The 22,766-nt window shown below is 39.7% G+C and overlaps 1 protein-coding gene and 1 pseudogene across 3 annotated transcripts in view; one reads left to right on the top strand and one right to left on the bottom strand.

The window, feature by feature from the left end:
- Positions 1 to 22,766, bottom strand: part of SHROOM4 (shroom family member 4) — a 218,476-nt gene that overhangs the window by 48,445 nt on the left and 147,265 nt on the right. The window contains exon 1 of one of the 3 annotated variants that reach the window (XM_027608824.2): positions 3,537 to 3,601. The exons of the other annotated variants lie outside the window; for them this stretch is intronic. The gene's annotated coding sequence lies outside the window, so the exon portion shown is untranslated. Of the gene's footprint in view, positions 1 to 3,536; positions 3,602 to 22,766 lie in introns of those variants that run through there. 3 annotated transcript variants of the gene reach the window in all.
- On the top strand, positions 5,948 to 6,047 carry LOC113931622 (annotated as a pseudogene).

Raw genomic sequence — 22,766 nt, 5'->3', positions numbered from 1 at the left:
TGGACTCCATTGAAACAAACAACCCTTCCAGCTATAGCATGCTCTGACGTCATAGTCCTGGGCCCCAGGCTGGGGCTTCAGATGATGTCCTCACTGACCTGTGCGACAGCCAGAAACCAGAGCAACCCCACGTGAATTTGTTGCATATCCCAAGCCCCAAGTCAGGCATCAGAGTTTAATTTCTCTCTGGGATTTAGAGTCGGGGGTTTCCCTTTGTAATACTCCTCATCCCCATTCCAGTTTCCCTTGGCCTCTGGTCCTAAGTCCAGCAATTTCTGGCCCAAGAGGGCTTATGCGAGCCCCCTCAGGACAAGAAGGATGCCCAGACCATTCCTCTCTGCGGAAATCATGCCCGGAGGCCTCTTTCCCTCTCTTCCTTCTGTACCGCCCAGGGAAGTCTGGGTTGACTTTTGTCTATTCTCCAAAAGGCAGGTGCCATCCAAAGAAGCCCTATAGGCCCTCCCTTGGTAGTTGGTACCGTATAGAGGAAGGCTGGGGATTTTATGGGCATATCAATCTGGCTTGGAGTCTCAGCTTTACCACTCACTCCTTGTTTGGCCTTGGGCATGTCACAGACCTTCCATTTTTCTCACCTGCCAGCCTTCAATAAATGGGGCCTGCTGTTAATATTATCTTCTACCCCAAATAGTCATGGGCAAAGTACTGTTAATAGCAAGAAAAATAACTTTTGCGAGCCAAATGAAGATGAAAGAGAAAGGACTAGTTAAAAGAAGGTTCAAAACCGATGGTTCCCAGAGAGGAGAGGGCTGGGGGCATGGGTGAAATAGGAGACGGGGATTCAGGAGGGCACTTGTTGGGACGGGCCCCGGCGATTGTATGGAAGTGCTGAATGGCTATATTGTCCACCTGTAACTAATATAACACTGTATCTATACTGGAATTGAATACAAAACCTAATAAATGAATGAATGAATGAATGAATGAATGAATGTTCAAAAGCCAAACCTAGTACTCAAGTACTCAGAGCTTCTCAAACTTTAGTGGGCATACTAATAGCCTGAGCATCTTGTTAAAATGTGGATTCTGAGTCAGTAGGTCTAGAGTGGGCTCCAGATTTGACTTTCTCACAAGCTCTGCAGTAATGCGGATGCTGCTGGCGTGATCACCATTCTTTGACAATACACAATACAGTACCATTAATGGCACACTGAAGGATAACCCCTGGTCCGAAAAAGCAGCAGGATACACAGTCTCTTCTCCTGTCCTTACTCAGGCCTCGATGCCCAGCCTTCCCTAATCTTCTGGTCACCAAGTGCCTTCCTCCTTCCACTCAGCAACCTAGAGCCTAACAGTGCTTCCCTGATGAGGCCTGCTGATCCCCACTTCCTAACAAAATAAAGAACAAAGAGTTTGACAGTAGTCTGGCCCTCTCAGTAGCCAGGTGAGGTTGAGGAAATTATGACGAGAGGTGCAAGCATGCTCCTGGGACTTGCTGAGGTAGGGGAGGCGGGGTGGGCAGATGAGTTGGGGAGTCACCAGATGAGGTGATAGGATGGGCAGGTGGGCACAGACAGCATATACTTGAAAAATCCATAGGCAAAGGAAGATAAAAGAGGAACACAAGCAGTTTGGCCAATCTGGGAGTTGGGAAAGAGGCTGGGGGAGGGGTGGGGGTAAAAGGGGTATCCTCTCCCTTAGCACTGCTGAGTTCCAGATTAGGTGACCAAGTATAACCTCCTATGTTTGGGGGAAGGTAAAGATGAGTGCTTCTCTTTTTTAAAGATTTTATTTATTTATTTGTCAGAGAGAGAGGGACACGAGCACAAGCAGGGGGAGTGGCAGGGGGAGAAGCAGGCTTCCCGCGGAGCAGGGAGCCCAATGCGGGGCTCGATCCCAGGACCCTGGGATCATGACCTGAGCCGAAGGCAGACGCTTAACCGACTGAGCCACCCAGGCGTCCCAAGATGACTGCTTCTTTTCCAAGCACTCAGAAAATAAGAACTTGGCATGGGTGCAAGAGGAGGATGGGCACATGCAGGTGAAAGTGGCAGATAAGCCAGAAGCTAGCTCCCAGAAGAGTCCTCTGGTAAAACACTTGTGAGAGATGAGGAGAGGGAGGGAGAAAAATTCTGGAACGAGTGCCCTGGTGGGCTGTCACCCCAGTATCTTCTGACAGCACTACCTGTCTCCGACCCTGGCTCCCAGCAGACCTGTCAAGCAATACTTAGAGGCAAACAGAGAAAGAGAACCATGGCTCGGCCCCAACCCAGGGCAAGAAGGAAAATATGGCCTGTGTTGCTGGGGATTGTGCTTAATCCGAGGTCTGGGCCATAACCTACTGCAGGCTCTTTCCTCTTCTGAAAAGTGTTTAGATAAGGAGAAGCACAAAAGTGTCCTTGATTAGCTCTGTTTACTTTCTGTGGTTCTTCCAGCCTCCCCCTGAACAGCACATTCCACCTGCCCCATATGAAGGAGTCCAAGCTCATCCTGGCCAGCTCAGCAGGAAGGGAAGCCTGCACACAGACTGGTGGACAGAACAATGCACAGCTTGTTTATCTGACAAAATAGGGGAAAAGTTGCTTGATCACCATGGAGGGATACAGACCTACGAAGGCCCACTCACACCCCACTGTTAGTGGGGGGCCTTGCAGCCTGGTGATCCAGAGACACTTTCTTTTTCTTTTTTTTTTTTTTAAAGATTTTTCTTTATTTATTTGACAGAGAGAGAGACAGCGAGAGAGGGAACACAAGCAGGGGGAGTGGGAGAGGGAGAAGCAGGCTTCTCGCTGAGCAGGGAGCCTGAAATGGGGCTTGGTCATGACCTGAGCTGAAGGCAGATGCTTAACTGACTGAGCCACCCAGGAGCCCCGAGACCCTTTCTTATTACAGACCAAACCAAGGGGGAATATGTACATGTATGTGTGTATGTGTGTGTCTAAGTGTGTGTGCATGTATGTATAATTTTTAAAGACAACTTTTACAACAGTGGCTTTCCCGTCAGTCTGGGAAAGTTATAAGTTGGGTCACCTGAAATGTGGGTATTTTATGTAGAAGGGGCTCTGGTATCATTCTACCTCCCCACCTTCCCCACCTCTTCCAACCTCCCCTTACTTCTCTGAATACTCAGGTCAAGTTCTTTTGTATAAATCTGCTGGATCCCCCCTCTCCACCCTCCACCCTGGGGTCCATCCCTAGCTAAAAGGAAACCCAGGGTAGTGAATAAGAAAGGGAATGCTGTGGTGGAAAGAAAGACTCCCTCAAATGCTGTGGTGTGTGTCAGGGGGTGCCTTTTGGCTCTCCAAGTAGACAGTGATACCTCATCTGATTTGGGCCTTTATATTTGACCTTCTGTTTTCATGTATCCATTTTCACGTTGGAATCTTTAAAACATGGGGACACCTCTTTTTTGAAAGAAGGTTGGAAAGAGGCAAACTGTGAATGATGCAGGAGAGCCTTGCAAATATGAGGGGCTACAAAATGCTTAGTACTTTAGAAACATACTACTTGGAATTCTCTTTCAGTGTGCACTGGAGAGCATATTTTAGTTTTTCTATGTATAGTCTAATAAGACATACCCATCATAGACTGCTTCTTGTCAGTGATCCCAAAGGCAGGGAGGTTGACAGTGCATATTTCACAGCTTCTAGAAGCAAGGGGAGCAAGTCAAGAATCTGAATAATGAGAGACTTTTTCTCACTTTCCTGTATATACAAAAGCTAAGAGTGTACCACCAGAGACCCGAGGGCGACTTTGGAGAGCACACAGAGAAAATGACAACAGGTTCATAGAGCACCATCTTCTGAGTCAGCTTCTGCTGTGATGCCCAATTTCCTAAACCAACACGCAGAGTGATAAAGAAGGTGGAGGTTGTTTGTCCCCCAGCTCTGGTTTCTATTAGTAATATTTGTCGTATCCCATGAGAAGGAGGTTATGGGAATAATACAAGATTTCCTTTCTTCTCCCCTTAAGCCAAATATCTTCTGCTCAAACTCAGTATTAGAGGTACCACTTTTCAGGGGGATGATGGAACCCACAGAGGTTTCCCTCAAAGTCAAGTCTCAAAGCCCTTAGAATTACTTCTGGCCACTCTTCAACTCATCTCCACTACTAAGGACATGAAGCCAACAATAGTGAATACCCCAGTAGAACCAAGAGCACCCACTCACTCTGCTTTGAGCAAACATGACAATGAGGAAGGGCCAATGCTCAGTGGAGCTGGACCACAGTGAGCTAGGTGGACAGTGGTGGGAGATGAGGTTGCGAAAGCGCCAAGGCCAGATGGTGGAGTTTTCAAAGGCCAAGGTAAGAAGCATACATTTAAATCTCACTGCAGTGGGGAGGCAGTGGACATTGTTCAGCAGGGGACTACCATGATTGAAGTTTTATAAAGATATCTCACCTGACTAATGGATTTAGGTAGGACAAGAGTAGAAGCCAGGGAACCAGTTGAAGAGTCTCTTGTAGGTAAGAGATGATGGTGGTTTGTTCTAGGGAGGAAGCAGTAGGGTAGAGAAAAGAAGCTTGATTAGAGATATCTCGAAGAGGTAGAGCTGACAGGACTTGTGGATGGATTGAATGTGGAGAGTGAGAGAAAAAGACGCCATGACATTTGGGTCATCTGGCATCTGTACCTTCTTAGCACAGAATTCATTCCCGAAACTGAGTCATTAGGAGTTCTAAAAAAAAAAAAAAAAAAAAAAAAAAAAAAAGTGGGCAGTCTTCACCATTCTTTTATTCAAGCATTGATGGAGCTTCCATCTACATTTAAGGTACATGGAGAGGTACTATGGGACATGCCAAAATGAAGAAGATATAATCCCTGTGCTCAAAGAATTTATAATGTGATAGGAGATGAATAGAAATACCTAAGTAACCACTAAACCCTAATGCGAATGTCATGTCATGAAGGAAATGCTGACAAAAGGAGTGTTTAAAAAAGGAGAAAGCACAGCTGGTTAATCAAGGAAGACTTCACAGCACCTCTAAGCTAAGTCTTGAAGACCAGTTTAAACTGGAGGAGACTGGAGAAGTCGTGCCAGGTTTTGCATAAACAAGAGGGGGAAAAGCAGGAATATGCTGAATGAAGAACGTGCGGTTTCTATAAGGCACACAGGAAGTAAAATAAAAATGATGGTAAGAATATGGTTGGCCACAGAGTCAGGGTAAAGCATTTACTTAATATAACCCAAGAGGCAAGAGAGAGGTTTTGGAGGTTCCAGGATAGGAGAGCAACATGGTAAAAGCTGTGTATTGGGAAGGTTATTCTGGTAGGACGAATTATGTGGATAAATACTGAAAGCACAGAGAAGGGAGCAGGCTAGCACCACAGATAGGATAAAAGGTAGAACTAGAACAAGACAGCGGGGATGGAGCAGAAGGGAAGGATGGGAGGGAGGACATGAGAGACAGAATCAACAAGGTTGGACTACTAATTAAATATGGAGGAGAGAATGGGGTTAACGTGACCGTGAAGCCCGCGGGAGAACAGTGGTATCACTCACCTAGACAGGGAAGTCAGAGCAGAAGCTGGTTTCAGGAGAAATGTTTGATTTTAGACAGGAGTTTGTTTCATAGGCTGTCGAATTATGTAGACAGGCATGCCCAGCAAGCAGCTTAATGTCTGGGCTGCAGTGCTAGAAAGAGATTAGGGCAGGCTATGGACCTGTGGTCATTATCCCGAGAGGAGGCAGCGGATGCTGCTACAGTGGACATAACTGCCCGCAGTAAATGTGCGCAAAGAGGGTAGGTGATGGGTCTCCACAGAACAGCTAGAGTTCAGGTGGGAGAAGAAGAAAAGCTAATCAGAGAGACACAACAATAAAATGCCATTTTCAATGATATCGGCCATACGTATTTTTAAACTAAGTGTCAGCAAAGTTGCAGGAACACAGGCATTCTTACGCACTGCTGGGTGGGAAGGGATATCGGCAAACATTTGCTGGAGGGAAATGTGCCATAGCAAGAGTCATCAAATTGTTCCTACTGTGCTTGCTTCAGCCAACATACACTAAAATTGGAATGATACAGAGATTAGCATGGCCCCTGCAAAGAATGACATGCAAATTTATGAAGCACTCCATTTTTCTCCCCTGGAATTAGCATTACTGGTTGTGCAACCTTGTGAATACACTAAAAACCACTGAATGGCACACTTGAAAGTAATGAATTTGACAGCATGTGAATTACATCTGTTTTAAAAAATGTTCCTACCCTTTGATCCAGTCTTTCCACTCCTAGGATTCTATCCTAAGAGAGCAATTAGACATGCACACATTGATTTATGTACATGAAGTGTCATGTACTGCAGGGATATTTATAATGCTAAAAACAGGAATATCCTAAGAGCCCAACGTTTAGGAAGAGTTAAGTGAAGTATCATACATCTACAGGAAGGAATAATAGTCTGCCATTAAAAACCATGTTTCTCAAGACTCCTTAATGATCCTGGAAAAGGCTCACAATATAATGGTAAGTGAAAGAAAAGTACATAAACATGTATGTAGTACCAGCCCAATTCAAAAAATATATATGCATGTATCTATATACTCATGTATAATCATACACATATTAAAAGGCTAAATACAAATACACTATCTCTTCCCAGTAGGTATTTATCTCTATGTGGCAGAATTAAGGGTCTTTCTTTTTTTTAATATTAGATTTCTTTCTTTTTTTTTATTATGTTATGTTAATCACCATACATTACATCATTAGTTTTTGATGTAGTGTTCCATGATTCATTGTTTGTGCATAACACCCAGTGCTCCACGCAGAACGTGCCCTCTTTAATACCCATCACCAGGCTAACCCATCCCCCCACTCCTTCCCCTCTAGAACCCTCAGTTTGTTTCTCAGAGTCCATCGTCTCTCATGGTTCATCTCCCCCCCCCCCAATTTCTCCCCCTTCATTTTTCCCTTCCTGCTATCTTCTTTTTTTTTAACATATAATGTATTATTTGTTTCAGAGTGTCCATCGACAGATGAATGTATAAAGAAGATGTGGTATATATATACAATGGAATATTATGCAGCCATCAAAAGGAATGAAATCTTGCCATTAGCAACGATGTGGATGGAACAGGAGGGTATTATGCTGTGTGAAATAAGTCAATCAGAGAAAGACATGTATCATATGACCTCACTGATGTGAGGAATATTAAGGGTCTTTCTTAATATTTTTTACGCCTTTACAAAATTTCAAAGTTTTCTACACTACACATGCATTATAGTTGAATGAGAAAAGGTTTTCAAAGAAAAAAGACACCGTTCTACATGGATATATCATTTACCCTGACAATTGTCCAATACAACTGTCTGATACATTTAAGTTAGGAATCTGCAATTATACTTGTAATTCCACTTAACTATTTCAAACATCTGGATTTTGCCCTCAGGTAAATCAGCCTAGAGCCCACCAACTAGCAAAATGCTTCACCAACAAATGCTTTGCTGCTTGGTAGTGTATTCCTCTGTTTATTCTACTACTAAAACAAAACCAAAACCAAAACCAAAAACAAAAACTACCCCCCAAAAACAAAAAAAACCCCAAAACAAAAAATACCCCCAAACCCCTTCATCTGACAGGTTTTTTAACCCCAATATCAATACTTGGAGCTGTTCTTTGCTGTGAGAAATGGCCAGGGCTGGAAGAATAAGGAGCAAGTTGAAGAGAGACCAGGCAAAGGAAAGGGGTCAAGTCAGGGTCAGCATCAAGGCTGTGCCTAGTGGGTTGAAAGAAATTACTACTGAGGGCACTTTTTTATAAGATTGTATTTATTTATTCATGAGAGGCAGGGTGGGGGGCAGAGGCAGAGGGAGAAGCAGGCTCCCTACGGAGCAGGGAGCCCGATGCGAGGTTCGATCCCAGGACCCTGGGATCATGACCTGAGCTGAAGGCAGACGCTTAACCGACTGAGGTACCCAGGCACCCTACTCAAGGCCTTCTTGGCTATAGTTTCTTCCCAAGTGCCTGATAAACTTGGTGGGACAAAATTGCATGGAAAGGGGACAAGGCACAGGAAAATCTGGTGTGGGGTGTGGCAGCAAGTACCATTTGTGAAGCCATCTAATTGCTAATATTTGTATACAGTTCTCAAAGAACTTTCATAGACACCGGTCCATTTAATCCTTACAACCACCTTATAAACTCCACTGCAGGAAAGACAAAACTCAGGCTCAGAGGTGAAATAAATCACACAAGGCTTGAAACCAAGTTCTTCACTTCCAAATTCCTGTGCTTTTTCCCTAAACAGTGGTTCTCAAAGTTTTTTTTCTATAGATCAGCATCAGCATCAGTGAGAACTTGTTTAGAAATGAAATTCTGGGGCCCTGCTCCAGACCTTCTGGATCAGAAACTCTGGGATTAGGGCCCAGCAATCTGAATTTTAACAAGCTCTCCAAGTGATTCTGCTGCACACCCAAGTTTGAGATCCATCACTCTAAAGAATGCTACCATGCATTTTAAAACAGATTTTCAAATGGCTTCTTTAAAAGCCTGGTGATGGGTGTTAAGGAGGGCACATACTGCATGGAGCACTGGGTGTTACACGAAAAGAATGGATCGTGGATCACCACATCAAAAACTAATGATGTATTGTATGGTGACTAAAATAACATTAAAAAAAAAAAAGCAACTGATAAAAAAAAAAAACTGGCTGCTGGGCGCCTGGGTGGCTCAGTCATTAAGTGTCTGCCTTCGGCTCAGGTCATGATCCCAGGATCCTGGGATGGAGCCCCGCATCAGGCTCCCTGCTTAGTGGGGAGCCTGCTTCTCCCTCTTCCTCTACCCTTCCCCACTGCTTGTGATCTCTCTCTCTCTCTCTCACTCACTCAAAAAATAAAATCTTTAAAAATAAATAAATAAGTATATAAAATACTGGCTGCTGATGCTTTGACTTATGTGGGGTCTTGTCTTCCAAGGCAGGCTGGGAGCCTCTCCTCAACTGTCAGTGGCTGTATACATAATCGAGTGGGCTGCCTGAATAGAGCTTGGGCTCCAGGGGCAGGTGGGAACATACTACTTCATGGTGAGGAAGGTGCCAGAACCAAGAGGGCCAATCTCTGCTCACATCTTCCCTGTTTGGAGGAGGTATGAGCTGGTGAGCAGCTGCCATATATCTACCTCCCTTTCTGAAGTTTCTCTCCATAAAGGCTTTCGCATGGTTCCCCAATGTCCTGCATGAGCTCCTGGGAAATTTCCTGATATGATGTATTTACATTTGCAAACCTCTAGTTGCTCAAGCTTTTCATTTCTTTGGTTTTCATTTTGTTTTTTTTTTTTTTAGAGGGTTTTCAAACAACAATTTAAGAAAAAAGGCAGCAATTGAAACAAAATTATTTTCCTTCTGGGGAACATGAACTCCCCTACTCATGCCTCCCCAACCCACTCCTTACCCAGTTTCCTCACTGTGGGTAACTGCTTGCTCACTCTCTCTCAGGCACGCATGCACTCCTGCACTCAATCATACACATTCCTTCCCCTTGGGATGGAGAATAAACAAATCAGTTATTTTTTTAAAAATTGGACTTGACTTAAATTGGATTTTAAATTTTGTCAAGGTAATGCTTATAAAATTGAAACAAAACTCATACATAAATATAGATTTAATTTGAAAACACTAAAGCTAAAAGACAGAATCAAAATGAAAATTATAAAGTATTCAAAATTCTAGCAGTGAACAGAATTTGTTCATTGCTTTGTCCTCAGCATCTTGATTTGTGCTTGCTTGGCTCTCAATAATTGAATGGATAAATGAATGAATGAATTCAATTCTAGTACCTATGTAGAAAGGGAAATATATTTTTTTGTATTTTTGTGTTTCCCTTTCTACGTAAGTACTAGCATTGAAAAATGCTGGGAGTCCACATGTTGGAGTCCATGTTGGGAGCCCACAAGGAGTATGAATGCACAGCATTCAGGCAAGAGGGCTTTGACACTGTAGACATGTCCTGTGGAACACTGAGAAACCACAGAACTTTAGGGTATCCTGACCTGCCCAGCACAGAATACATAATGTCTACTAACCTGCAGACAAAAAAATCTACATAAAGGAGGCCATGCTTGAGGTCTGACCTTGAAGGAAGGGTAGGGATTGACCCAGATAAAAGGTATGCCTGTAGAAGGAATAGCATGTGAAAATCATGGAAATGGGAGGGAAAAATGGTGTCCTGAGATTAGGATGTGAGAGGAGGGGTGGTGAGAGGTAAGGCTAGAGCAGCAGGCTGGGCCAGAACATGGGAGAACCAAGTCGCCATGTAAATGAGTTTGGCTTTCCCACAGGCACTGGGGAGCTGGTGCAAGATTCTAAGTTCGACAGTGGCAGAACCAGATTTACATTTTGGAAAGATGTATCCGTTGGCATCAGGGAGAAAAGAGGCAGGTGGACCACTTAGGAAATAAATGTTACAGTCCAAGTGATCTCTGATTCAGGGATAGAATGGAGAGGTGTATTTGAGAATTGTCTTGTCTGGGAGGTAGGACCAATAAATCCTGGTGTCTGATTGGACAGATGTGAGGAGTAAAGAAGAGGAGGGAGTCCAGAATGTCTGCCAGATTTCTCACTTCAGTAAATGATTCAGCCTGTCACCAATACCAGCAGAAGAGTAGGGAGGGAAATCAATCCAATTTTGGACAAGTTGATTTTTAAGTATTTCTTTTTTTTTTTTTAAAGCAACACTTGCAGAAGGCAAACCATTCAAAGAGTACAAAGGCATAAACAATAAAAAATGAGTCCTCCACACACCTGGGGAAACCACTGTTAACATTTTCTTGTTTATCCCTGGGAAGCAGTATGGTATAGTATTAAAAGCAAACGTTCTGAAACCAGACTGGATCTGAATCTGTTACTGCTACCTGTATGGCCTTGGGCTGGTTATTTAACATCTCTGCCTCACTTACATCATCTGTAAAATGGGAATTATAAAAATAGAACACCAAAAAAGCATACAAGAATAATGTTCAGAAACTTGATGTTTGTGCTAACAATATATCTTGGAGATAATTTCATATCTGTGTGTACTTTTCCACAAATTTTTAACAACTGGATAGTATTATACCATGTGAATCTTGTTCAGTTTATTTAACCTTTATCCAATTAATGAAAACTGAGGTTGTTTCTATTTTTTTTTTTTTTGCTATTACAAATAATGCTGCAGCGAGTATTTCTGTAATCTTCACACACACAGATGATTATAGCTATTAGATAAAATGGAATTGTGGTTCACAGAATATGTGAATGTTTGTGATAAAGTCTCCTGAAATCCAAAGAGGTTATGTTAATTTGCACTTCCACCAACAATGTATTACAGCAATGCTTTTCAAACTTTAATGGGCAAACAAATCACCTGGGGACATTAAAATGCAGATTCTGATTTAGTAGATCTGGGTTGGAACTGCATTTCTAACAAACTCTGGGTTGATACAGATACTGCTGGTCCAAGGATCACACTTTGAGTAGCAAGGTGTATAGCGAGGTGTAAGAGTGCGTTTCTCCGCATGCTTACCAAAAAATAACGTATACCGAATGCTCTGAGTTTTGCCAGTCTGATAGGTGAAAGTTGTATCTTAAGGTAAGAGTTGTTGCTTAAATAAATCTATATTTCTTTAATTATGAGTGTTGGTGAGCATCTTTTCATTTATTTTTATAGACCAACTTTCTTTTTCTCTCGACTGCCTGTTTAGGTCCTTTTTTCTCTTTTATAATGATTTGTTGGTATTTTCCTTAGTGATTCTCAATCTCAAGAGCTCTTTATATATAAAGGGAACAAGCTCCCATAGCAGATGCAAAATCTTCTTCCCAGTTTTTTGTCTTTAGATTTTGTTTATGCATTTTTGTTCTGCTGTACATTTTAACTTTGGTGCAGTCGAATTTAACAATTTTCTCCTTGATGGCTTCCTTTGTGTCTTGTTTTGAAAGACCTTTAATATTTCAAGATAAAATTATATATTAAAAATCAAACACTAAACTATGTCTTTGGATCAATTTCTAGACCTAAGTATGGTCCATTGATCTGGCACATGAATATGCGCCAGTTCTAATTAAACTGTTTTAATTACTGTAGTTTTATATTATGTTTCAAAGGAACTGGTCCATTTCTCCCTTATTGCTCTTCTTTTTCAGACCTTTCCTGACTAACCTTATAGATTTATATGTCCATATGTACTTTAGAATCACCTTGGGCATGCTAGATTATGATGTGTCTGGGAGACAGCTTGGTGAAGAAGTGTAATGTGCAGTTGAATCCAGAATCTAGGAGTATGATCTTCTCTGGATACAGATATCTGGGAGTTATCAGCAGTACCTGAAGCCTCTCAGGAAAAGTTCATAGAATGAGAAAGAGAGTCTGAGACCGAACTTTAGGTTAGCGGTTCTTGAAGTTCAATACTCAGACCAGCAGCACCAGCACTACCTGAGAACTCCTTGGGCCCTGACTAGATCAGAAACTGTGGGGAGGAGGGCACCAATATGTTCCTTAACAAGTCCTCCAGAGAATTCTAATGCACACTCAAGTTTGAGGACCATTGTTTTAGGGTATACCAGTAGTTAGGAGACAAATTAAGGAAAAAGAACTGAAAATAAGCAGTAGGAAGAAAACCAGGAGAAAGAGAAGAAATTTCCAAAAAGAAGTATTCAACAGGGCTAATATTTATTAAGCAACAACTACTTCCAAAGGGCTTTATACATGTCATCTCACTTACTCATATGACTCCAAAGGTTATAGAAATCTTCGTACAGATGAGGAAATTGTGATTAAGTAACTTGCTAAAGGTTGGCCAGTTGGTAAATTATTTGATGCCAATGCTATTATATATCAATGGCTACCTTCCTTCCTCTGTACTATACTGCTGAAAAACTCTATTAAAATTGCCCATTGGAAAAGGAGAAGGAAGATGCTCCTTCCCTGTTTTTTCAACCTGGAGGACACTAATGCATCTTGGAACTATACAGAGAGGAGTGTTGTAGTAGAGGAAGAAGCCAGACTGTAGTGGGGAAATGGGAGGGAAGAAAGGGAGACAATGAATATAAGAACACTTTTCAAGAGCTTAAGGAGCTGGGCTGTGAAGGGAAAGAGAATAGTTGTTAGAGGAGAATAAAGGTCAAGGGCAGATGATGTTTTTAAGAGGAAGTGATTACCTAAAGATACTTATGTGTAATTGAGACTAGCTTATTTTTTTTTTTAAGATTTTACTTATTTATTTGACAGAGAGAGTGAGAGAGCACAAGCAGGGGGAGTGGCAGGCAGAGGGAGAAGCAGGCTCCCCGCTGAGCAGGGAGCCAGACTCGGGATTCAATCCCAGGACCCCAGGATCATGACCTGAGCCAAAGACAAGCCACTTAACCGACTGAACCACCAAGGCATCCCTTGAGACTAGTTTAGATTGGGAATAGCATTCTATGGGTCTAGAACAATCTTTGGTCCCAATCTCTCACCTAAGCCCCAGTTCTACCTATGCTCTACAATGGCCAGTTGAACCTCTATGTATCAATCACCTCAAACTGAAGAGAAAACCAAAGAAAAGCCAAACGAACATTGACATCAAGCCTAACTCTTCCTACTTTAGCTTTTAAAAAATCTTATATGTTTGCTTTACATCTTTAAAAGTCTGACTGGCTCAAACCTTGTAACCATTTACTTCTCCTCTTCTTTAGCCTGTGTACTGAATCAGTCACCAAGTCCTGGCTTTGAAATATCTCCCCCATTAACTCTTCCAGTCTACTCTACATAAGCAATCATACCACATGGCCACCCTACATCCAGTCCAACCCACACCGATTTCCCACAAACACCAATTTCATTCTTATTCACCTATTCACAATCCTGCATTAGCTCCCCACTGCCTACTGGGTAAAGTTTGCTTTTCTGGACTTTCTATAGATTATTCAAATTTTCCTCTTACTGATTCTCTACATAAATCTTAAGTTGGATGGGCTTCCTTAATAGTCTCCAAACCTATGTTTCTCTCCATCCTCTCTTTATGCCTTCCCACATACCATTTAGGAATTCAGCCAACCTCCCCCGTTTTTAATTTTTTTTTTTGCAAGCTTCTTGTGATGTTCTTCTTCCAATTTTCATAATCACTTGCTGCTGGTATCACTCATTTTGACAATCATGTATTTCCTTGCTCAACCATTTTACCTATATATGTCTCATCTCCCTCCACTAGAGTTCAGAGCTAGAGCATACTTCTGCTATGATCACCGCCACATTGTTTAACATATTGCTATGTATATGCTAAGCACTCACACTCAAAAATATTTATTAAATCAATGGCATTGTATCATGGAAACTTGCTATTTAAAGAGATATTTGGTGAATTAATGTTTAGAAAATGCCTATTTCTTTTTAATTTTCAAATGTCATATTAAAAACAGTGCACATTCACTGGTGATATACCTGGTATCAGGTAGTGTTCTAGGGATTTTCTCAGGAAGTACCTATTTAATCTTTACCATATCCCTGTCAGGTGTGAAGTACAGCCCTGAATCCCCCGCAAGGACAAGACTATGAGATGGTTCGAGGCTTGCCTAGTATTTCCATGATTTCCACTGAGTACTCACTCTACACTTAAATCCCCCAAGTCCATTGCTCTATTCTTCATAACAGATTCTTTTCTTTCCATTTTTATTTTTTAAACAGGATCTCGTGGTTCTTAGTTGAATTATAAACATTATTCTTCTAGAGTCTGTGTGAGAAAAATTCTAATTAACAAAATAGGTAAATAATGAGTATATATTTATCTCAAGTTTAGTGTCTAATTACAGTTACTATGAGTAATGAGAGAAAGTACCATTGTGTCCCCAAAGTAAATCTGTGCCATAATGCAAAGGGGGATGAGATGCAGCAGGGTGCTGTATTAACATTTGTAATTATGCATCTTATGTTCCAAAAATGAATTGTTGTTTGACAGCAAGGGAAAATGACAATCATAAGAATTATGGCAAAAGCACATAAGGTTAATCAACATATAATCGACTCACAAATATGCACATTTTAGATGTTTTCTTTTATTGGTGTTTATGATTTATTATTTAGAAACACTGTAAACTAATCTACCAGAATATATTTCCCTATTAAAGATGCCTGAAATGAAAACACGCACACATAAAGTGAATTAATTTTTTATGACACATAGTAGATATATCACTTAAGGGAGATTTTGTTCCACAAACGCAATAACCTACACATAATGAGGTGTTGATTTCTTCAGTGATACTTAGTCTAAAACACACACGTATACACACACAAACACATACTTTGGGGGCAATTTAAACCTATTGGGAGAAAAAGACTAGATTAAAAACTCTTTTTTCAGTATCTCCTAATGCATGCTTTATTAAACATAGCACACCCCAAAGAAACAGGAGGAATACAGAATACAAATGACAACATTTTCCCAGTGACTGAGACTGACCCAGCTTCATGTCAGAAAAGATACCTTCACCCACCAGATGGCTACTGGATGTCTTAATGTAAGAAGCCGACAACCATTAGTTCAGTTGCACAGACCCACACCTAGAATTTTAACTCTCAACCTATCTAAGAGTTAATGAACTCACTTTATTCTTTCATTGAGACTAGCAAGCATCCCAGGTCAAGGCAAAGCTAAAGCCCGGGTGACTGAGAAAGACTCAATTATCCTCTTAGACCAATTTACACTTGATTTTGCTCTGGGCTCTACTGTGATGCAAGGTTACAACTGAGGATAATACAGGGTGAGGCAAGGGCGAAAGCATGCGTGGCCTAAAGATTTTTAAAGTCATACAAGGATTTCTTGAAGATCCCAGTTGAAATATTCAATTTAAATTCTCTGAGGATATTACTGAGACAGAAGCAAAGTAGGTAGGTAGGCAGGAACCAGCTGAGGTGTTTAGAGAGCAAACTATATAGTCAGACCTGGTTACAAGATAGTAGATATGCCAGTTACCTCATTTCTTTGTACCTCAATCCCTTCATCTGTAACATGGGGATATACTCATCCTAATACCTCATAAGAGAGCTGTCATGATTAAATGATATGATGTACTTGAGAGCTGCTAGCACTGCATCTGACCCATAGCAGAACTGACATTTACAGAGTGTCTCTTACATCTGAAAGGAATCACGGTTCTTACTGAACCTCTTCAAGCTTAGGTAGGAAGGCACCTTGGTGGAGCCTTTTCACCTGACTCCTAATTCCTAAGGAGAACTGAGTTCATCCCTTACTGGTATTAACATTTTCAAACCAACTACTGGGTAGACGACTGATACAGTACTATCTCAGTAACTATGGAACCATGCAAGTCCCAGTGAGTGGAATTCACCAAAACTCAGCAATGTTGATACGGTGAAAATAGATGGATTCTCGAGTCACACAGAGAGACTGGATTTGAGTCCCAGCTCTGACATTTATTAGCTATTTGGCTTTAGACAACTGGCATGTCCATTCTGAGCCGTGGTTTCTTCACATGATACCTACTTTGTAGAAATGCGGTGAGAATGTGAGGTGCTATCACTATTGTATTCTCGCGATCACACAATGTCTCAGGCCAAGCAAGCTGCCCAGAGCCTGGGATATAATACACAAGCAACACAGAGCAACTTTCCCTGTCCAGCTGTGGCAAACCAGTGGCCATTGCAAGTGATTACCTTGATGAGCAATTGGGAGGGGAGAAGAAATTCTTTTTACCGTGGCATGAAAAGGACTTTCTAGCAATTCTTCCTCTTTTGGGGTATTCATCACAATAGTAATACTGAATCACATATAAGAGATCAGCCATACTCCCCACTCATCCTTAAACTTTCCTTTATTAAGCATCGTGCTTCTCCCAAGAAGTACAGAGTAGCAAAGAATCACACACACACACACACACACACACACACACACACACACACACACACACACAGAAGAAGAAGAAGGATACTACAAGAGAAAAATTTCCTAATCTCATACAAAGTTCATGCACCAAAATAGTTAATTTTTATTCAAAATGTTCCATTCTGTTGGAAGGGCCATGGGTACTTTAAGAAATCTATTCCTGAAGTGCAAAGAGAGACAACTTCAGGTAAGTAACTTTTACTGTGTGTAAATTTAAGTCAAACAAATTTTATGACTGGGGAAAAAGAGATGGGCAGGTGATGTTCTGCTCTTTCCCTTAGGGAGAAAATCTGCATTGTATAACTTCTCAAAGACTATTCAAAGGCATACATTAACTTTATACTTAACAAAATTGAAGGATATTCTGCACCCTCATTACAGGGGAAAAAAGTTAGAATATATCTTTGCATTAGGAGCCAGAGACATAATCATTTTTAGCTGAACAAGAATGCTAGAATGGCCAACCAATGCTTTCCCTTTGATTAGTTGGAAAGCAATCAATGCACTCTTGCTAGATTGGAGCTTTCACTCAAAATAGAAACTGGCCTGAAGTCCAGAAAGCTGGCAGTTCAGAGACAAATCCTCAGAAGGGATCTTGACACTTGGCACTGAGATCCAGGTTTGGCATACTCATCAGGATCTAAGTTTAAGACTAGGTCTTGAAGAAGCTGTTAAATAATAAGAACTGGTCAAACACACTGACCATCTTTAGGATTCATATGTTTCTTTCATCAGCTAAAAGAAACACCTTTGGTGCTTAAGGTTTGCTTAATTATCTGTTTTTAAGAAATACATTAGATTTTTAAGAAGACTATTTTGGGGAGGTGCAGTTTTAGGTTTACAGTAAAATTTAAGAGAAAAGTACAGAGATCTCCCATGTATCCCCTGTCCCCACACATGCATAACCTCTGCCATTATCTACATCCCCCACCAGAGTAGTACATTATTTACAACTGATGAACTTACATGGATACATCATAATCAACCAAAGTCTATAGTTTACATTAAAGTTCACTCTTGGAGTTGGGTTTGGACAAATGTGTAAATGGCATGTATCCACCATCAGAGTATCATACAGAATAGTTTCTCTACCTTAAAAATCCTCTGTGCTCTGCCTTTTCATCCCTCCCTCCTTCCTCCATAATGCCTGGCAGCCACTGATCTTTTTACTGTCTCCATAGTTTTGCCTTTTCCAGAATGTCATATAGTTGGAATCATAGAGTATGTAGACTTTTCAGATCAGCTTCTTTCATTTAGTAATATGCATTTAAGTTCATGGCTTGATAGTTCATTTCTATTTAATGCTGAATAATATTCTATTGTCCGGATGGACCACGGTTTATTTATCCATTTACCTACTGAAGAACATCTTGGTTGCTTCCAAGTTTGGGAAAATATAAATAAAGTTGCTATAAACACCCATGTGCATGTTTTTGTATGGACACAAGTTTTCAACTCCTTTGGGTAAATACCAAGGAGTGCAATTGCTGGATCATATAGTAAGAGTATATTTAGTTTTATAAGAAAGCACCAAACTGTCTTGCAAAATGGCTGTACCATTTTGCATTCCCACCAGCAATGAATGAGTTCCTGTTGCTCCACATCCTTGTCGGCATTTAGTATTGTCAGTGTCCCAGATTTTGGCTGTTCTAATAAGTGTGTAGTTATATCTCATTGTTGTTTTAATTTGCATTTCCCTGATGACATATGACATGAAGCAACTTTTCATATAATTATTTACCATCTGTATATCTTCTTTGGTGAGTTGTTTGTTCAGGTCTTTGGCCCATTTTTTAATCAGGTTTATTTTTTTATTGTTGTGCTTTAAGAATTCTTTGTATATATATATTTTAAATTCTTTATTTAAATTCAATTTAGTTAACATATACTGTATTATTAGTTTCAGGGGCAGAATTTAGTGATTCATTGGTTGCGTATAACACCCAGAATATTTTGAATCAAAGTCCTTTATCAGACATATCTTTTGGAAATATTTTCTTCTAGTCTATGGCTTGTCTTCTCATTATTTTGACAATGTCTTTCACAGAGCAGAAATTTTTAATTTTAATGAAGTCTGGCTTATCAATAATTTCTTTCATGGATCATGCCTTTGGTGCTGTATCTAAAAAGTTGTACCAGACCCAAGGTCATCTAAGTTTACTCCTATGTTGTCTTCTAGGAGTTATATAGTTTTACATTTTACATTTAGGTCTGTGATCCATTTTGTATTAATTTTTATGAAAGCATAAGGTCTGTGTCTAGATTCATTTTTTGCAATACATTTGATTTTTACTAAAGACATTTATTCAGGTTAAACATTTATTTAATTTTGAATTTATTAAATATATGAGGAAGTAAGCCTTATGAATCTCAAGATGAGAGATTATAACATAATTGAGACTTATGCTTCTGTGGAAATGAAGTAGATAAACTTTTCCCTATTCCTCCCACTAAGTACAACTAAAAACCTTGGATATTACACATAAAACAAGCATAAGAAGACTCATATGGTTTCCTCTAATACCATTCATTAGGAGAAAATATTTGCAAAACACATGTATGACAAAGGACTAGTATCTAGAATATAAAGAAAATTTAAAACTCAAGAGTGAAAAACAAACAATCCAATTAGAAGAGTCTTAATGTAGTGAAGAAGACTTCTATTACAATAAGAAGGCAGACTTGCTAGGGATACAGTTTTAAGTCCCCCACCCTTTTTTGGCTTACATAGCCCAGGTTTGGAGCTGAGAAGCAACAACCTGGAAATGCTAATGGGCACAGACAAAATAAGTCCCAACAGAAGCTTGCTCTCCCTATCCTGAGAACCAGAAAAATTTTAGACAATAACTGCTTTACTCCAGCCAAACACCACAGAAAAACTGTGGCCCCATCTCCACTCATGTCAACAAAGGCTGAGGGAAGAGCATAGACTTCCACCCTGGCCAGGCTATAATGAGGTCTTTTCTGACATCACTATGGCCAAGATCATGGCAGAAAAGGCTGAATATGGAGACAAGACTTTCATCCATGCTGGGTGGTAACAAGACCTCCCCAATCCACAATGACAATAGAGACCACGTAGGAAGCATGGTCATGTACCCCCACCTTGTGGTAACAAAGAACCACTCCCTCTCCATACTGAGGTGGTATCAGAGGAAGCCTATGGAGAATCAGAACTTTCATCACTACCTAGCAGTAAGGAGGCCACAGGGGGTACAGCAAGGAGGCACCCTACCTCTCCCAGCAAGGGAAGTATCAGTGGGGATTGAGCAGGACAAAGGAGCCTCCCTCCTCAGATATTAATAAATGCCAAATAGGGAATCTGGACTTCTACCTCCATGTGGCAGTACTGAGGCAGTAACCCCTTTCCCCTGCCAGGGTGGTGTTGGAGGAAGCTGGAAAATAGAAATTTTAAATATGATTCCAAGTTTCATAACATAATACTCAAAATTTCTGTATTTCAATTGAAAATGACTTATCATACTAAGAACAAGGAAGATCTCAAACTATAAGAAAAAAGATAATCAATGGAGACCAATATCAAGATGACAGAAATGTTAGGATCATATGACAAAGGAGCCATCATAAAAAACATTTAAATGAGCAACTACAGACATACATGAAACAAATGAAAAAAATACAAATTCTAAGCAAAGAAATAGCAAGCCTTGGCAAAGAAGTAGAAGATATAAAGAAGAATCAAATGGAATTTTAGAACTTAAAAATACAATATAAAAAAACCTAAATGAATAATCTCAACAGGAAAATGGAAGGGACATAAAGAAGAATCAGTAAACTTCAAGACAGAACAATAAAAATTACCCAATAAGAAATACAGAAAGAACATAGACTGAAAAAATGAAGAGAGACCCAGAAACCTGTGGGACTACAATGAAAGATCTAACATTAATGGCACTGGTATCCCAGAAGGAGAGAGGAAAGTAGGACTTAAAAAAGTGTTTGAACAAATAATACCTGAAAACTCCCCAACTTTGGCAAAAGATAAACCTGCAAATTCAACAAGCTAAGCAAACTCCAATAAGATAAACTCAAAGAAATTCAATACCAAGACACATCTTGGCCAAATGTTTGAAAGCTAAAGACAAAGTCTTAAAAGTAGAGAGAGAGAGAAAAAGAGAGAGAGAGAGAGCCTACCTTTCCTCTATAGGAAAGATAATTTGAAAGATATCTGATTTCTCATTGTGAACCAATGCAAGCAGAAGAAAGTGGCACAATATTTTTCAACTGCTGGCAGAAAAGAACTATCAACCCAGAATCCCATATCCAGGGAAAATATCCTTCAGAAATGAAGGGGAAATAAAGACATTCTCAAATGAAGGAAACAAAGATATTCATCACTGGCGGACTTATTCTAGAAGAATGGCTAAAGGAAGTTCTCTAAAAAGGAAATGACAAAATAAGGAATCCTGGAATATCTGAAAGGGAGAAACAACTTGGAAAAAATACACACACACACGACTTCCCTCTCTTCCGTTTTCTAAATTATGTTTGATGGTAAAAACAAACATTATAACAATGTCTGATGTGATTCTAACTGTATATAGAGTAAATATTGAAGGCAGTTTTATTATAAATGAGGGAGAATAAATGGATGTAAAGGAAGATAAATTTTCAACACTTAATCCAAACTGATAAAATGACAATACCAACAGACTAAGATAGATTATGTATATATATAATGTAATACCTATAGCTACCACTAAAAAATCAATAAGAAGAGATATACCTAAAAACAATAGGTAAATAAAAATTGAATTCTAATCAATGTTTGATCCACATTAAGGCATGAAAAAAAGAAAACAGAAATGAAAGAAAAAAGTACAAAGAGAAAACAAAATGTTAGATTTCAGTCTTAACATATCTATAATTACATTAAATATAAATGGTCTAGATACATCAATTGAAATACAGAGACTGGCAGAGGGCATAAAAACACATGACTCAACTATATACTGTGGAAAGAAATTCACTTCAAATAAAACAATAAAGGCAGGTTGAAAGTAAAAGGATGGGAAAACATACCATGTAAATACTAATCAAAACAAGGAAGGAATGGCTATTTAATAGTAGGTAATGCTGGTTTCAGAGTGAGGAAAATTACTGGAGAAAGAGAGCAACACTGCAAAAATGATAAAAGGGTCAATCCACCAAGATGACATAACAATCCTAAATTTGTAAGTATCAAACAACAGAACTGCAAAATACATGAACAAAAACGGATAGAACTGGAAGAAGAAATACACAAGTCCACAATTATACTTGGAGACTTCAACACTCCTCTCTTAACAGTTAATAGAATAACTAGACAGAAAACAAGCAAGGATATAGAAGAATTCAACATTACCATCAACCAACAATATCTAATCTACAATTATAGAATACCTCTCCTAACTGCAGTAGATACATATTATGTTCAAGTGCTCATGGAACATATGCCAAGATAGATTATATCTTGGGCTATAAAACAAACGTGAACAGATTTAAAAGAACTGAAATCATACAAAGTATATTTTATGAACACAATGAAATCAAATTAGAATAATAGTTCTATTATGGAAAAATGGAAACTAAACTATATAGTTCTAAGTAATCTATAGATCAAATAGTCACTCTCTAGAGAAATCACAAACTTCATTAACTAAATGAAAATGAAAACACAACATATCAAAATTTGTGAGATACAGCTAAAACAGTGTTGAGGAAAATTTATAGCACCAAGTGCTTGCATTTGAAAAGAAGAAAAGGCTCAAATCAATAATGTAAGTTCCCATGGCAAAAAGCAAGAAAAAGAAGGGTCAAAGAAATCTAAAGCAAGAAGACAAGATACAGTAAAGATAAAAGTAAAAATGAATAAAATTGAAAAAAAATAGAGAAAACCAATGGGAAAAAAGCTGATTCTTTGAAAAAGCTAATAAAATTGAAAAACCTC

The sequence above is a fragment of the Zalophus californianus genome, chromosome X (genome assembly GCF_009762305.2).
Source record: "Zalophus californianus isolate mZalCal1 chromosome X, mZalCal1.pri.v2, whole genome shotgun sequence".
NCBI classification, from domain to species: Eukaryota; Metazoa; Chordata; class Mammalia; order Carnivora; family Otariidae; genus Zalophus; species Zalophus californianus.
Note: the sequence above shows the minus strand (reverse complement) of the source record. Positions and strands in the feature narration are given on the sequence as shown.